Source organism: Monodon monoceros, unplaced genomic scaffold (genome assembly GCF_005190385.1).
Source record: "Monodon monoceros isolate NGI ecotype Baffin Bay Population unplaced genomic scaffold, NGI_Narwhal_1 Super_Scaffold_11, whole genome shotgun sequence".
Lineage (NCBI taxonomy): Eukaryota > Metazoa > Chordata > Mammalia > Artiodactyla > Monodontidae > Monodon > Monodon monoceros.
The window spans coordinates 34536128-34554890 of record NW_021703767.1 but is presented as its reverse complement, the minus strand read 5'-3'; the positions used below and the strand labels follow the sequence as shown (position 1 = coordinate 34554890).

Sequence of the window (18763 nt, the reverse complement as noted above, 5' to 3'; positions counted from 1 at the left end):
TGTTATACTTGATAACACCTTTCCACAAATGAGAAGACATTCAGATATCTTGGATTATTCCAATATATTATCTATAGTTTAATAAAAAATATCAATTACATTATGTAGTTAACAATTCATTCCACATTTTATATTTTCTTTTTCTTTACTATAATGTAAAAATGCTGTGCATTTAACATATTGTTTTAAAGATCAGCTTATTTTATGCCTAGCTATAGACTTTAAAATAGTAGTATGACAGAGCTTGATTATTACATGTTGAGCAAATAAACATTTATAACCCCAGTACATTTTGAAAAATTCATTTATTGACTTTTTGAAAGGCATTTTATTTATTAAAGCAAGGTCTTCTGAAAGCTATGTCTGAAAGGACTCTCTCATTTAATTAGGAGACTTTTAAATTCTGTGTGTATATGGACTCTCCTATAAATGAGGCCAAAGAAATATTAGCAGAATAAATAAATAAAAATAGTCAAACATGTTCTTTTGCTTGCAAGGTTGGAAAGCTACTGTTATTTTTCTTTTTTATCTTTATTGGAGTATAATTGCTTTACAATGGTGTGTCAGTTTCTGCTTTATAACAAAGTGAATCAGTTATACGTATACGTATGTTCCCATATCTGTTCCCTCTTGCGTCTCCCTACCTTGCACCCTCCCTATCCCACCCCACCAGGTGGTCACAAAGCACCGAGCTGATCTCCCTATGCTATGCGGCTGCTTCCCACTAGCTATCTACCTTACGTTTGGTAGTGTATATATGTCCGTGCCTCTCTCTCACTTTGTCACAGCTTATCCTTCCCCCTCCCCATACCCTCAAGTCCATTCTCCAGTAGGTCTGTGTCTTTATTTGTGTCTTACCGCTAAGTTCTTCACAACATTTTTTTTCCCTTAAATTCCATATATATGTGTTAGCATACAGTATTTGTCTCTCTCTTTCTGACTTACTTCACTCTGTATGACAGACTCTAGGTCTATCCACCTCATTACAAATAGCTCAATTTTGTTTCTTTTTATGGCTGAGTAATATTCCATTGTATATATTTGCCACATCTTCTTTATCCATTCATACAACTTAGGTTGTTTCCATCTCCGGGCTATTGTAAATAGAGCTGCAATGAACATTTTGGTACATGACTCTTTTTGAATTATGGTTTTCTCAGGGTATATGCCCCGTAGTGGGATTGCTGGGTCATATGGTAGTTCTATTTGTAGTTTCTTAAGGAATGTCCATACTGTTCTCCATAGTGGCTGTACCAATTCACATTCCCATCAGCAGTGCAAGAGTGTTCCCTTTTCTCCACACCCTCTCCAGCATTTATTGTTTCTAGATTTTTTGATGATGGCCATTCTGACTGGCGTCAGATGATATCTCATTGTAGTTTTGATTTGCATTTCTCTAATGATTAATGATGTTGGCATTCTTTCATGTGTTTGTTGGCAGTCTGTATATCTTCTTTGGGGACATGTCTATTTAGGTCTTCTGCCCATTTTTGGATTGGGTTGTTTGTTTTTTTGTTATTGAGCTGCATGAGCTGCTTATAAATTTTGGAGATTAATCCTTTGTCAGTTGCTTCATTTGCAAATATTTTCTCCCATTCTGAGGGTTGTCTTTTGGTCTTGTTTATGGTTTCCTTTGCTGTGGAAAAGCTTTGAAGTTTCATTAGGTCCCATTTGTTTATTTTTGTTTTTATTTCCATTTCTCTAGGAGGTGGGTCAAAAAGGATCTTGCTGTGATTTATGTCATAGAGTGTTCTGCCTATGTTTTCCTCTAAGAGTTTGATAGTTTCTGGCCTTACATTTAGGTCTTTAATCTATTTTGAGCTTATTTTTGTGTATGGTGTTAGGGAGTGATTTAATCCCATACTTTTACACGTACCTGTCCAGTTTTCCCAGCACCATTTATTGAAGAGGCTGTCCGGAAAGCTGCTGTTATGATATTTGTTAGTCACTCCCAATATTTTTAGAGCCAGACTTCTCTTTTTTTTCTTTCTTCTTCTTCTCTTTTTTTTTTTTACAATGTTGTGTTAGTTTCTGCTGTATAACAAAGTGAGAGCCAGACTTTTCTGACAGCTCCTAAAATGAGCCTGATGGGAATAAAATCCAGGGGGCAGTGATCACGTGGACCAGATATGCTCTTTTTATATACTCTTGGAAGATGTATAATCCAACAATTCCTTGACTACCTGATTCATACTGCATGTGCCTTCTCTACACGGAGAAGTATGCATGCACTTATTTTCAGCAACATGCCTATCTTCCTGGTTTCACAAACATGCCTTATTCCTGCATTCTCAAGAGGGTGCTATCACCCCAATAGGGGTGAAAATTGATCCTTAAGGGAGGGCAAACAAAACTTAGATATTATAATCGTTATTGCCCTCCAGAGCATCATAGCATATTTAAACAGATCTGCAGCAGATCTGCAGTATTTAAATTTCACGGGGTGGAAGCAATTAGGAAAAAATGTCTTAAAAGGCTTGTGTGTGTGTGTCTGTGTGTGTGTCATAGGTCAGGGGGCAATAATGACAAAAAGGTCAAAAAACACTGTATTATTCATCGTAACTCTAGGCCTTCTGTTCAAGTGTCACCCCCTAGATTCTGTTTATCTCAAAGTATCAGTAGTATCTCAAGGATATTTGTTTCAGTTTTCTAGTTTGATGTGTAGATTCTACTTTTAGAGTAGACACTTAAAAAGTCCTGGCTCGGCCATTCCCATGTAACTAAATGTTCTTTTTGTAAAATGAGACACAGACATTGGCCTCATATTCTTCCTAACAGTGGTATTGATGAGAGTTCTTATTCCCTTGGAAGATATTTCTCAAGTAGCTAAAAAAGACAGGATTTAAGTTTTAAATATGTTTGAAAGTGAAAAAAATATTTTCAATTACCGCCAGCCTACTTCCACTTAATTCTTTTATTCTTATCCACTTTTTTTCTTTTTCCCTTGCCAATATATGCTGCCCCTGACTAAATGAGGGCAATAGTTGCCTGAGCAAATATAACATCAAAGGCCAGACAACTTAAGATAAAGAGCTGAAACTTTTACATTCTAATTTTTTCTCCTATAGACACCCATCATATTTTTAGTAAAATACAAGGATATCTGTTCATATTTAATCAGTTGACTTTAAGGTCATAAGTTTAAATTGGAAAAAAGTTCTAATATCTCTATATTGCTATATGCATATTATGAAAATTATTTATTTTCTTGGATAAGAAAATAATATAATCATTATACACATTAATATTTAGTGTACTGAAATCCATTTGTAGTAATAGTTTTGTTTCCTAAAATCAGTTTCTATCTATGTAACTAACCATGAGTACATAAAACACTTGTTTCCTTATGAGTCAGGAATATTTTAATATTTGTTTTGTCTTGAGGAGGTTAACTGGAAAAGGCGGATATAATTATTATGACTTACTGATAGAAAAACAGAATTTTTGGATTTTAATTAGAAAAAAAGATTGCTGTTTTCTGACCCTTATCACAAGATATTTTATACCAAGCAGTATTTCCCCTGCAACTTGATGGTATATGCTTTAGTGACACCTAAATTGTTTTTGTTTTTCAACTGTACTTAAATAAAACAATAAATGTCTCCTTTTATGCTGTGGCTAAACATACAATATCAACAGTAAGCACTGGACTGGAAACAGTTCTTTTCACCATGATTTTTATACACATTTGTTTTAATTATTTTGATAATTATAAAATAACTAGGAAATGAATCTGAGAAACTATCAAAAACTCTTGAATCATTGCTTTAAAATGTACATTTTTCAAATTGAGAAATAGGTTACTAATCTGTGAAACTAACTAGTATTTTTATCTGTTTCTCTCTACTTTGGCAAACTTCATTATGTAGTCATGCCTGTTAACCCCTCCTTCTCATACTCTTGCCCACTCAAACCCTCTGCCGTCTCTACAGTCTGGAAACTCTGGTTTCTAAGGCCATCATTGACCTGCTGGTCTCTGCACCTACTCCCTGAACTCCCTTGATCACCTGGTTCCCTTTGATATCCTTCATGTCTTCCCTTCCTGCCTTCCTTGTTCTATCAACCGTGACCCTGTTTCCTTCACAGTCTCCTTTTCATCTTGTTTCTCTTTACAACGTACATATTTCCTCAGGGGTTGTCCTGGGCCTCTTTTACTTTTTCCCTACTCTTTCTTTCTCAGAGAGCTCATCTACTTTTAGGCTTTGTCCATCTCTTTAATTCAGATAATCCCCCCCATCTGCATCTCAGAATCGAACCTTTTGTTCTAAACTACAAATATAAATTTGGAAACTGCCTGCCTGAGATCTATACATGGTATCTTGTTGGCTCCTGAAGCCACTGAATCCAAAACTGTAATCATCCTGCCTACAAATTGTGGTACCTTTCAAAAATTATTATTATTATAAGTATCATCATCTCTCTTCTAGTAACCATGGGTGAACTCGAGTCATTTCAGTTGCTCCTTCCTTTTCCTTGTCTGTAACATGCAGGCAGTAACCCAGTCACAGCATCCTTATTCTTCATTTTCTTTTTCCTGTACTCCTATGCCATTTTTCTATTAATATTGCATTTCTTTAAACTTCTAAAGTTTATAAAGCATTATTGCATGCATAACTTCACTTAGTACAACCAACCTGCAAAGTCAGTATTCTTTTTATAATTTTCATTCTGAGGCAGTATAACAAAATGGTTATGAATTCAGGTTTGGAGACAGTCTGCCCACATTCTGATCCTGGCTGCTTTACTTCCTAGCTGCATCATCTGTGGCACATTACTTAATTTTTTGGAACTTCACCTTCATCATGTCATAAATGGGGATTATAATGATACCTATCTTACTGGGCACTTGTAAGAATTAAAATATTTAGTGATGTTGTCTTTGGAATTATGCCTTGCATGTAATAAGTGTTTAGTAAGTGTAAGTTCTAACTATATTACAAATAATGAAAAGTTATACAACTTGAGGTTATATATTGTGACAGAGTACTAAAATTCATGTCGTTTGTTTCTATATCCCATGTTTTACTCACTGTATACACATAATTTTGCCTATTTTCTAATTTCTATAAGAGAAATTCTTTACTGAAGACCCGACTAGGTTATAGTCAGAAAATTATCTGAAAGCATAAAACTGCAATGGAATTTGTGGTTATATAAGTCAGTTAGTAGAGTTTACCTCTTAGTATGTTTTCACTCTGTGCTCCCACTGTTCCTATACGGTTTTTTGTTTAAAATGGGTCCCAGGAATAACATTAAAGCAGATATGTATATATCCCTGGATGGTTGTTTAGAATGTCTGCTAAGTTATGAATATTTAGGTATTTCATGAGTCTTGACATCTGTCATTTGGAACGTTAAAAGCTTCTTTTTCCCCTCTGAAAAAGACACAATGACTTTCTGTAAAGTTTCAAGAAGTTTTGGGATAACTTTGACACAGTATTTATATACATTCATGTACCAATTTGTGAGGGACTGTTGAGCCATGATTCTGGATGCTTATTTTAATATATTTTTAGTGTAATTAGAGTCTCTTGGAGTCTTGGAGCCTCTTAGAGTCTCTTGTAATAAAAGTCCATTACTGTTGCTATATTTCTTTACTCTTTAGGCAAGCTATAGCATTTATTTCGGAATAGCTTTCTTTATATTATTTAAAAATTAATACAGTATGTTCATTTCAGATTAAGATATGTGTTCTATAATAGCATATTTCATATTGTTTCCCTCTGTACTATACATATAATTTCTAACCTGAAGAATGGAAGTTGACTTAGATATTCTTCATACCCTTAGGTTTTTTGGTACAGTTACATTAAATTCACTTAATTGTGTATCTATATGTACAAAACATTTCATTGTATAAAGTAAAAGTCACAAACTTGAAATGCTGCCCTTCCCACGTCGTCCAGATAAGTACCCCAACACTCTCTCTACATAAGGAAGAAGGAAGAGGAACCAGAAGTGAATGTCCACCATTTGAGTGAGCTCTTTAGAAAGAATCTTCACATAAACAATTCTGCTTGTATATCTTTGGACAAAACTTAGACACAGCGCCATAAAGGAGAGCCATAAAGGGAAGTTAGGAAATGTATCTTTTCTTGACATCAGTTTATCTAGCTAAAAATAAAAATAGGTAAGTTTCTTAGACTGAAGGAGATTTGTCTCTGACATAGAAGATGATGTTTAAGCTGGTTGTTGAAGAATGGACAGAATTTCTGGAGGCGTTTGCCTTTTTGACTTGTAACAGGCATTACAAGCCAAGGACTAACTGGAGAGAAGATGTGGAAGCAGGAAAGATGGGCCATATCATATTACTATGGGTCATCTGGTTTGCCTGAAGCAAGTTCTGTATATTGGGAGATAAAGCTTAAAGGCGAACAAAGAAACTACTCATTCAGGGACAAATAATAGTGATGAGCATTTCCACATGGAATAGTTTAATGAAATGGCTGGATACCATGAAAGTTAAGCACACAACTGACTAAATCACTTGTTGTGTTGCTTCACTTCTGTGTTCTTTTCTTTACCAAACCCTTTCTCTTATTAGAACGTAAACTTTTATGGAAGTGTAGAGACTGACTTAGCCTTATGGAAGATCGTAAGGTTTACCTGTGTGGAGGGTGGTGATGGCAGTTGTTTACATCGCATCAAACCTCTCTAGGAGACTTGTGCATAATATTTTAAATATTATTATTTTAAAGACATAGATGTTTGTGTTTTTGAACCCTCCCATTTAATTGCCTTCAAAGCCAGTTGATAGGCTAATTCATAAACTTGCCATGACATTTTTAAAATTCGAAATCCATTTTATTCAGAGCAAAGGGAGACACCTGAAGCAAGCAAGTACAATTACTGAGAACCTTTCTTCTTGCTGGGGGAAGAAGTTCACAGTGTTTCCCACAAGCCACCGTGCTGCTAGGGAACTTTTTTCTCATTTCTTGGGCACCAGCGGCCTGAGAGGAAAGCAAGAGCTGACAGCAGGGAAGTAGAGAAGGATAACTAGCTGTTGGCAGGAACTTGGAGGGATAGAAGCATCATCCAAAGGCAAACTGATACTGGTTCTTTGATTAAGTTATAAGCAGGTAGTTAAATCTCTCTACTAGGGAGTTAGAGTTGCTGCCTACAGAAGAAAGGCTGCGGGAGATTGAACCTCAGAAAAGCTATATCCAGGCTGTGCCTTGAAAGAGCATTAGATTCTTACAGAAATATTCATCTAGCCTGGGAATGGTACCAGGATTGAGTTAAATGGATGTTGGTTATGAAGTATAGAGGATTTAAATGAACATTTTCTTTCCAATCTTACTTCCTGTGGTTATATCCTTCCCTTCTAAATGCATCTGCTTAGCTCTTAATAATTCATTAGGGAAGTGTGTTAATCTCTATTACTATGTATGTTTCATATGACCATAGGGAACTGACCCTGACTTGGTGGTAACATATCCTAAATTATAGGCAAATTTTAGGGAAAAATAGTACAGTGTGACTCCACTACTAAACTTTTGAGTCTAAACCTAAAGTTAGAATAGCCACAAAGCCACAAGTATAATCAATTTTATAATCAGCCAATATATCCTTTTTTTTACATTACTGTCTTCCTCGCTTGTTTTCTACCACCTAGAAAGGTGTGGAGTCTTTCAGTGGGTGCCCTGTTCGCATGCAAAACTTTTACACTTTTTACAAGGCTGTCCATTAGCAAATCATTTTCTAAGACATTTGTTAACTACTTGCAGAAAAATCTGAATTCAGTTAGGATTTTATTAAAGAACCCCCTTTTTCCCCCCACAATTTCTCCCTTATTCCCACTTCACTGCCCGTCAAAGAGTATCGTGAGTCCTCTGCTTCATGTAGCATCAAAATGGTTTTGGAATGAATGGCAAAAGTCCACTACTGTTGCTATCAATTTTCTCAAGAAAATATTATCTAGCTCTTAAAAATTGTGTTTGCATAAAAACAACACATTCTCAGTTCAGTCTCGTTTGTTTTGTTCATTGCCTTATCCTTGTTTGATGATACTTTTATTTATTTTAAAACAAAATTGTGCCACGAAGATGGAATGTAGGTCAAAGTATATAGAGCAACATGAACAATTCGAAATTCTGCCTCCTATTGGCATGGCAGTCAGAAGAGAACGCCAGAGGAGGCCTCTGAGAAATAGAGAGCTGAAGTTATCTCCTGATATACACCTTCCCCTCCCTGGTGACATGGATATGCTCCCCTTTATCCATCCCCTTTCCATCCCAAAGCACTTTTGTCTGTTTTTCTTATGGTCTTATAAAGACCAATTTTGCAATCAGTTAAAAAAAAATTGTTAGATACTTTCTTTAGCTGAGTTCCTGTGCTGTGAACTGTATAATCAAAAAGTAAGACAGAACTTTCCATAAGCAGTCTATAGCCTACTAAGGGAAGCAGATTTCCTTCATTTTTTTCTTTCAACACAGGTTTAATAAATCCTTGAATGGGTATTCTGTGCCTGTTATTAGATTACGCAGTAGGGATAATAAATAAAAATATAGGATAATAGGATATAGGATATCTATCCCCAGTCTGAGACAAGCAAAAAAAAAAACAAAAACCCCCAAAATTTTTACACTATTTAAGTAATTGTTTTAACAAGGGAAAAATTTACATCTAAGTACTAGTGGAAGCACAAGCACCAAAACCCTTCCTGCAGAAGTTTAAAAAGGCCTCATGGAAACCAAACAGCTATCACTTGGAGTAGTAACAGCAGGAGTAGCAGAACACACAAGACACAAACGGAGCACAGGTCAGTAATAGGTATAATTTATTTGTACACTTGAGAGTGGAATTGGAAATATATACCTTTACACCTTTTTATAGCTCTTTCATTACCTTCCCTAATGCCTGTACATTCATAGTAGGTTTCCAGCTAATGTTGTTCAAATTAAGTACCTAATGCCAGATACAATGGAAAGAATACAGATGATATAGGTTTGAATACTAACTTTGATATTTTATACCTTATAACCTTAGATAGTTATATTACCTTCCTGATCTATTATCTGAAAATAGGAACAATGTCCCCTCCCATATTGAGGGGTTTTTGCGACTATTATCTGAAATAACTGCTAAAAATTCTAGCACAGAGTCTGTGTATCTAGAGGGCTCTCAAGTAATTACTATTGCTTTTATTATTTTAATATAGTTTTATGATTACATTTCATTTATTTAAAGCATTTTTCCATTTTCGTGATTTAAAGGAAAGCATCAAGAAATATATAATTACCCATCAATATAATAATGTTAATTCTTCAGCATTTAAAACGACTGGTTTATAAACGTGTCTACGTTTATTCTACCACACTTGTAGGTAATATAAAGTTAATCTGATTTTGTACTTACGGACATTGATAGTTAAGAGAATTTTTTGTTTTTTTGCTTGTTTTATTTTGATAATCTTCTTATCAAAACACTTGAGGTAAGCAAGTGTTCACCCCCTATTCTGTGCTTTATTGATGGGAACTTATCACCCAAAGCAATTCTAATCATGTAGATAAGTAAAGGTATTGATTGGTTTGGCCATGGTCCAAGCATAGTTCAAGTTGAAAATTGTTTTCCCAAGTGCCCAGAGCTCATTTGGCTATTGCCTCAAGACTTTTTATGCATAATTAATCAGGGGGAAGGCTGGGGAGAGCAGGACAGAATGAGAGTATTGACCAGCCTCACTACCGCAGCTCCAACAGAAGCATTATTTCTGGCCCCTTTAAGCTGTCACAGTGTCAGAGGCATGAACGATAGTCACGACAGTATTATTAGATGGAGCAAGACAGCAGCTATAGTGCTTGATTCAGGCCACCATGCCCTTTATCTAGGGGATGAAGGACTGGAAGTTATCATGTCTTTTGTTCAAAATATTAGTTTGTAAATTTGTTATAGGAATTTTAAGGAAACCTAGTAGCATACTAACCCTTTTTTTAAAATGTCTTAAAATAGGAAATATATATACATACAATATATACCATAAACTGCCTCAGAATTTAAAATTTACGAGTGCAAAGCTTACATACTAAGATGAGCCATTCTCTCCCAGGTGTTTAGTTAAATATACTACCTGTCAGAAAGTCATAGAATAAACAAATAGAAAAAAATAAAGCATTCATTTCTCACAGTATAGTTTTCAGTTCTTTGGTTATACCCTCAGATATCACTGCTATTGCTCTCTTTCATCAGTGCCCTCTCTTGTTACTCAGTCTATTATAGGCCTTCAGGTTTTAGTTCAGCTCGCCAGCGCTTAATACTGTTGAGCACTGTTTCCTCTAGGAAGCACTACTTCTCAGGGCTCAGTCTCCCGTCTCCTACCCGCCATGGTTTTCCTCTTCTGTCTCTGGCCCTTCCTCTACCAGCTTTTCCAGGCCCCCCTTCCTCTACCCCAACTAGCCGTATGAGTGTGCCTCTGGCTTTGTCCCATTATACTCCCTTTTCTGCCTCTATTCCCTGAGTATTCTCCCCAGGCAATTTCATCCACTCCCGTGGCATCAGTTACCCTGTATGTTTCTAAAAGCTATATACATGCCTAGTATGCAAAGATTTTTGTTTTGTTTTGTTTTTAATACCAAGGGAAATTCTAGAATTCCAAGACTGAGTTCCTAAGACTGACTCTTCCCCCTTCCCTGTATATTGACATAATTTTCATTCCGTCCTCCCTAACTGTCATCTCTGGGCATTTATATTTGCTCTTGGAGGAGGTTTGCTGCCATTCTCTCCTTTCCTCCCCTACAGTTTTTTGTTATTTCAACTCATACTGATCCTATAAGCCTTTTTTGAGCCTTCTCCCCAACTTCCTCTCTTTAAGGAAATATGTATTTTTATATTTGTTTATATATATAAACATATATATATATGTGTGTGTGTGTATTTTTATATTTGTCTTTCTTCCTCATTCGATTGTAAGCTCTATGAGGAAAGGGACCATGCTGATGTACACTGAGCACGTTATCTGATACACAGGATACACTTCAGTAGTTTTAAAATTAGAATTTTGTGTTATAGTTGAGCATATGGTCAATATAGGGAGTCATGGGGCTCATAATATAATCACTGACTTGCACCTTTTGAAGGAAGAGTGTACACGAGGGAGGCTCCAGGGAGAACCCAGAGACCGTAGCATTTGATTTTAAAATAGTCTTTGGTACAGGTAAGAGGAATGAGCATTAAAGTTTGTTTGGTTTTTAAAAATATTTTCTTTAGGACTTACCATATATACATACACACTTACATATATTTATACACATTATATGTGTATATATAGATACACTTTATATCAACAAAGAGTTACCTAAGATCCGCAGAATGGAGGCTATGATAGACTTTAAGGGTAAATCCCAGTAGCACTGCTGAGTTTTTTTCGGCTTGTCTTTATCTCCCCTTCTGAGTCTGACTGTCATATTTTGTTTCTGTACCTCAAAAGAGATGATGTTAGACCTTTATCAGTTGTAGAGGGAAACATCCAACCTTAACAAATATTTAAGGAGTCCCTGTTGTAGGTATAATACACGGGAACATGCTGTGGAGAATGAAGAAGAGAAGTGTAGTGTAGCCCCTGCCCGGAGCCATAGTGATCAGTGTCAAAGGTGGGATGGAGCAGTAGATAGCAAGTTTATTTTTCTAAAAAGGGAAATCACACTCCCTAATATAGAAAAATATTTTATTCTGTGCCTCACCTTCTGGTAACTTGATGGCCTTGAGAAAGAAGCATTTGATTTTAAAATAGATACTTCCTTTTAAAAAGAGTTAGTCTTCAGTACAGTTAAGAGAAGTAGGGCTTCCCTGGTGGCGCAGTGGTTGAGAGTCCGCCTGCCGATGCACGGTACCCGGGTTCGTGCCCCGGTCCGGGAGGATCCCACATGCCGCGGAGCGGCTGGGCCAGTGAGCCATGGCCGCTGAGCCTGCGCGTCCGGAGCCTGTGCTCCGCAACGAGAGAGGCCACGACAGTGAGAGGCCCGCCTACCGCAAAAAAAAAAAAAAGTAGGAGCTAAAGTTTTTTATATTCTCATTAAAACTGTACCTTATTCTCATATATACATAAACTTGGTATCAACAAAGAGTTACATAACATCCACAGCATGGAGGCTGTGATAGACTTTAATTAATTCCTAGGTAAAATTAGTATGTATTACAGTTTAGAGAAACAAAACACACAAACCGGCTAATCAAAATGTTCAGCTAACAGAGCTGGGGCTTTTTTCATTAGTTGTATTGTCTCGAATTTCATCACTGCAACAGCTGGCTTCTTGTCAATTTATAGTTTGGACCTTTACATCAAACAGCAAAAAATTAATTACAGGAAAAGAAATCCCAATAGGAATTTCGCGCTTAGAGATTTTTCACAATTAACCAGGCATGAATGGTGCTGTTTACAGACGAAATGGAAAGGGAGAAAAGGAACAGCGTAGAATTTTCTAGAAGCATTAATTAACCATAGCAATGTTAGTCACTTGCTTCCCTGTGTTTGTTTTAAAGTTGTTTAGCTAAAGCTTTCAGCCTTCTCATTTCTGGAAGCATCCACTTCTGTTACTATATTGAATGCAATGAATCATGGCCTGAACTGTGAGTTTTCTTACAAAATGTCCCAAGTGACAGCTCAAAAAATTACCATCCTCACTTCATTTTGAAACGAGTACCATCCTATGTATTACCTTAGTGATCATAATTATAATTTAACGAGCAGAAAGAGCATGCTTTGATGGTTAGTGCCAGGTTACTTGCAATGCATATTTTGGACTTGGAAGTCTTGTTCTCAGGAGTCACACTCATTGCCTCTCTGCACTAGAGATAGTTTAAATGTGACTTTTCTAAGCCTCTTATCTGTTGAGTAAACAAGCCGAAGATTTTTAAAATGCTTTCCTCAATTTAGGCTTCTACTTTTTTCTTCTTTTTTTATGTAGCTTAGAAACCCTTACTTGTGTTTCATTCTTCTAGTTCCTAACATTCTAATACAGTGAGTAGCTCTTACCCTTTTTAAGACTCAGACGCCTGGAGCATCTGAAGAACACCTTTCTCTCCTCAGAAAAATGCACAGATGAACATACATACAACATTTTGCATAAAATATCAGGAGTCGGTAGGAAAGCATGAACCCCAGTTTATAAATGCCTGTTGCTTTCACTGAGGAATGTATACATATATTATGTATGCATGTAAACATAACATATTTATATATAATTTAGAAATATATATACACACATATTTTTTAATTTGGTTAAATTAAAATGCTGATTCAGATCATGTGTTCCCTATTCCATCAGGTTATGTGTACTAAAACAAGTCAATTACCTTCTTTACCATTACCTGAATAAATTTAGATTTCTTATCCATCTTTATATACAGCAGGCCTTACTTATAAGCTTATTTGGGTGAGCCTGTTTCACTGTACTGTCTCAAATGCTGCCACATTTCCTAAGTAATCTGTAGACCATAGCTGAGAAGAACATTCTTAACTTGTTTTAATGATAATATTTTTCTTCATTAGGTTTGTGAGCTGAGAACTAGTGTAAGATACTAACGGGCATTTTCCACTTTTCTCTTTTCAGTTTGAGAATGGTTCACTGTTATCCAAGGTCACTTTGAAAGTCTTTCTGCGATTTGCTTCCATTTATTTTATGCTTGTCTTTACAGTTTTGAACCAAATATGAATTTAATGTTGCATTTGTCTATACTAAACTTAATTTGCCCCTTGTCAGATCATTTACAACAGAGATAACATTCAAAAGCCACTCTGTAAAATGTTTTGTCTGCAATCACTAATGGAATTTTTCTGTCTATTTCTTTGTTGTATGCAACTTTCTATATCTTTCAATTTAAAAAGAAGCCTCTCCAGGAGATTTTTCAGAGAATCTAAATTAGTCTGTAATAGAGATTAATAAATTATTCTCTAATAGAATAGGGTCTTCTTCATGTCATATTTTTTTAAACAGTTCCTTTTTCTAACTCAGAAGTTTAATTTTATATTCCATATTATGTAAGTATGCTTCTGGAATGTTCTTTAAAGTAGTGACATACAAAATCCTAAATTGGATTATGATACCAAACATTTTTACCACTTTCATTTTTTTCTTATATTTTTTCCAAGTACTTAATTTGCCCTCATGTAATAAATTTTCTTCTTAATAGTTAATAGTTTTAGATGTTATTAAAAAGATAAATGAATGTTTAAAATCAATGTATGTTAGAAGGCACTAAAATGAAGTCTTATATTTAACTAATAAAGAGTACTTTTAAAGTAGAAACTTAAACATATACATTAAGGAATATAATTTGCGTGTGTGTTAAACATTATTTTGAGAAACAATTTACTACCTTGTGCCTGTGTCTTCAAATAATTAGCAATGTTCAAAACATGGGAAATGTTTTCTCTTAGAATCCTATCTGCTATTTACCTTTTGAACCAGTATTTTACTTATTCAGTTGATGTTAGGGAAATATCAGACAAGTGTACAGAGATGCATTTATAAGACTGGTCTTTTTTTATAATGCTAGAATATTAGAAAAAGCCAAAATGACTAACATGAGGAAAATAGTTAAATAAAATTGCATTTTATGCACAAAATGGAATACCGTCATGGTGATAATATACTTATTAACATGGAAAGTGTTTATATTAAAATTCAAAATAATATATAATATACCTACCTTTTTTCAAAAACTAGTTGTTAAGTAGGTAGGTAGGTAGGTAAGATAGATAAATAGATAGATGGATATGTATATAAGTATAGATATGGATATAGATAGAGAGATATATATAGCTATTGCTATAGATATAAATAAAAATAAATAAAATATTTATCAACAGGGGAACAGTGATGTCATTTCGCTTGGGCTGCTATAATGAAATGCCAAAGACCAGGTAGCTTATAAACAATAAAAGTTTATTTCTCACAATTTCTGGAGACTGGGGGTCTGAGATCAGAGTGCCAGCATGGTTGAGAGAGGGACCTTTTCCAGGTCATAGACTTCTAGTGATATCTTTTTGTGGGGGAAGGAGAAAGGGAGCTCAGTGGAGTCTCGTATTTATAAAAGTGCTAATCACTTTCATAAGGGCTCTACCCGCATGACATAAACACCTTCCAAAGGTCCCACATCCTAAGACCATCATACTGAGGATTAAATTTCAACTTAGGTGGAATAGAATCATCTGTATACTATATATATATATACTATAAAAATATATATTATATAGCATAATATATACAATATATAGCATATATGTGTGTATATAATATACAGTATAACTATAAATAACCCCTGAGAGCTTGTTCAGGGGTTGCAGGATGAACATGTAGTAGGAATAATGAAGGAAGAGTGTAGAGAGGGGATTCCTAACATAGCAACCTGATTTGCCCTATCAATCTGGGTGTCTTGTAGCAAAATTACTTTCACAGTCAATTCTGCCTTTTAAGATCTAAAATGGATAATTCAAAGAACATTAATACTTGGCTTAGGGAAATGTGTTTGTATTATAAAATATACGAATAAACTCATCGGCATAGAATTTCCACACTTTAAAGAGAAGAATAATGTTGTACCATGAAACCAAGTGAAGAAGAGCCAAATAGCTGCCTTGAATTCATCCTGGTTGCTTGTGTGTCTGCTGCAGAGTTGGGCTGGTTAGTTCCCTCCTCAGAATGATGGGAGCCAGAAATTTTAGGTTTATAGTAACTCTCACTTATTGGCTTTTATGTCATTCTTTTCTGAGCAGCATCAGAAATGAGTGTGTAATGTAAAAGCTGCCAAACATTGAAAGCTTTAGCCGCCAGACCCTGTACCAAGTGCCTTAACGTACCTCGTTTGAACCTTAAAAGAGCTTTTATGAAACTTGTTATCCTATTTTACAGATGAGGAAACTGTGTCCCGGAGAGATTCAATTGCCTAAATTCATGTTTCTCATAAATGTCCTCATTGGAACTAAAATCCATGCAGCAGGCAGTCATCAAATCCTGTTATTTCCACCTCAAAAATGCCATTCTTTTCTCCATTCCCACTGCATCTGGTCATCTCTCTTTTTTTTTTTTTGGCCACGCAGTGCGGCTAGTGGGATCTTAGTTCCCCAACCAGGGATCAAAACTGGGCCCTTGGCAGGGAAGGCACAGAGTCCACTAGACCACCAGGGAACTCCCCTGGTTATTTCTTATCTTATACTTTGAATTCCATGTTAGCTTTCCTACCATTCAGATATTTCCAATATCCAGTGTCTCCTCCACATTGTATTTACCAGAGATACTTTAATAAAAACACATTTGAGCTTTGCATCCCCCTACTTAAAAGTAGCTTAAGGTTTAAATATTGTAAGGCCCATCCTAACCTAGCTTCATCCTGCCTGTCTCACCTCTTCTCCTTACCACAAGCCCTATTTCATGGCTAAACCAAACTCCTTACTACATCTCACCTTCTCACTCAACACATTTGCACATCATTCCATTATCTTGGAATCTCTGTCCACATATGAGAATTTGGTCAATGTTTGCACTATATTTCCATGGTATCTGCTTCTAAGCAATACGGGAGAGTGGTAACCAAGGGTGAAGGTGCTAAAATCAAACTGTCTGGGCTAATAGGCCCCACTACTTAATAACTCTCTGTGCCTCAGTTTCCTTACCTATAAAACTGGGACAATAATAGTAACTACTTCGGGGTTGTTGAAAATGAAAGGAATTAATTCATGTGTAATGCTTAGAATAGTGCCTGGCAAATAATAAGCCAACATTAAGCTTTTGTTGCTGATTATACTATGATAATCATGATGGCAGTGATATAACAATCTTCCCCCAGAAAGGCTAAAGAAATTGCTTATTAATACTGGAGTCAACTCAGAGATTCATGGTCATACCAAAATAAAAGTATTTTGCCTATAGAGAGCTTGGATCTGGTTTGTAGGCTACTATAGCTACCCTATGGCATTTCTGGTCTCTCCTAAATTCCCAACTAGTTGAAATCCCACTAGTACTAGGACATATAATTTTCTCCAGACAGTACCTTCAGTATCAGCAATGAATATGCTGGACTACAATTCTGGAGGTGCATCTTTTTGCTGGTTGAATGGATGATGGAGCAAGCTATGCCATGGGTTCACTATGGGCTGATGTGAATCAGGCTCCAGACCTAGGCAGGACTCCTAAATGTAGCAGAGGGAAGTTCCTGTATCACTTTAAGACACCATAAAGTAAATAAAGGCCCGCAGAGTTAGAAATCTGGTTCCCTCCTCTGTCACATAGCAGACAACAATATAAGAAGTATTGTTTAGACTGAAATACTCGAATTAAGGAAAAGTTTTGCTGTAATTTTTATGAAGCTGCTACAGATATATTTGGATGTTATTTTTATTTTGATGACTATAGTCCTGAAAAGTTAAATGTAAATTGCAGTGTTTCTTAGTAGAGTTTACCATTTAAAGCAACTCTACAGTAAATCATTTTGAATTACATCATAGCTTGTTAGTTTTTATTTATTAGAATATTAATATGCTAGCTTCTTTTCTGCCTTTCTTTTTTATTGAAGTATAACTGACATAACATTACATTAGTTTCAGATGTACAACACAATGACTCAGTATTTGTATATATTGCAAAATGATCATCCAGTCAGTCCAGTTAAGATCCATCACCCTACATAGTTACAAAAATTTTTTTTTCTTGTGATGACAACTCTCAAGATCCTCTCTCCTAGCTAACTTTCAAATATGCGATGCCGTATTATCAACTATAGTCACCATGCTGTACATTACATCCCCATATTTTTTAATTTTTATTTTATAACTGGAAATTTATGTCTTTTGACCCTCTTCACCCATTTGCCCAACCCCCCACCCCTACCTCAGGCAACTACTCGTCTGTTTTCTGTCTCCATGCGCTTGTTTTTTGTTTGCTGGTTGGTTGTTGTTGTTTTTAGACTCCACATATCAGTTAGATCATACGGTATTTGTCTTTTTCTGTCTGACTTATTTCACTTAGCAACTATTTACTTTAAAGTAGGACACACTTGTATCAGCTACGGTACTTTCCAACTCAAAGGAGAAACCTGTGGCTTAGAAAATTGCAGCATTAAAGTGGCAAATGTAAGTAAATTTTGGAAAGTAGTGTTTAATTTTTAGGAGAAAAAAAAGAAGCCATAAAATAGAAATCTAACCTGGGGAAAACAATAGGAGCCATTCTATTAGACCACTAATATCTAAATTTGATTTTCAGAAGGAAGAATGTATAATATGTAGGTGTTATTATTTTATTTCATGTTTAAAGTGTATCAGGTTTCTGGTTCTCATCATTATAATGAGAAATAATATCAAATGGGTTCCCAACGAAGTGTCCCAGCCGTACACACACACACACACACACACACATTTAAATTAAAGATGTACATCTAATGGTGGCACATGGATCTGAGAAAGGGATGGGGAAAATGAATAATAAAAGTGATGACTTGGGTTTCTGTAGCACCTGAAGTTTAAAACGTACTTGCCTGATGTGATGAGGTAGAAAGAACTTTGGATTTTAATGAGAAGAACTAAATTTTAATGGTTACTTTTCTAGTTATTATCCATGTGAGGTTGGGCAAATCCCTTAACTGTCTAGAGTTTTGGATTTCTCATCTGTGAAATGGATATAATAGAGAGTTCCTTCGAGGATCAAAAAATAATGTACATACAGCCTTTGGAAATTGCAAAGCGTTGTACAGATTTCAGAGATTATAGAAATAGAGATCTCAAAAATTACTCTGAGATTTCAGAGATTATTTCAGAGATGAAATAAGTATGACAGAG

General features: G+C 35.6%; 1 protein-coding gene across 1 annotated transcript in view; it reads left to right on the top strand.

Annotated features, from left to right (window-relative positions):
* Positions 1-18763, top strand: part of GBE1 (1,4-alpha-glucan branching enzyme 1) — a 297920-nt gene that overhangs the window by 240174 nt on the left and 38983 nt on the right. The gene's annotated exons all lie outside the window — the stretch shown is intronic.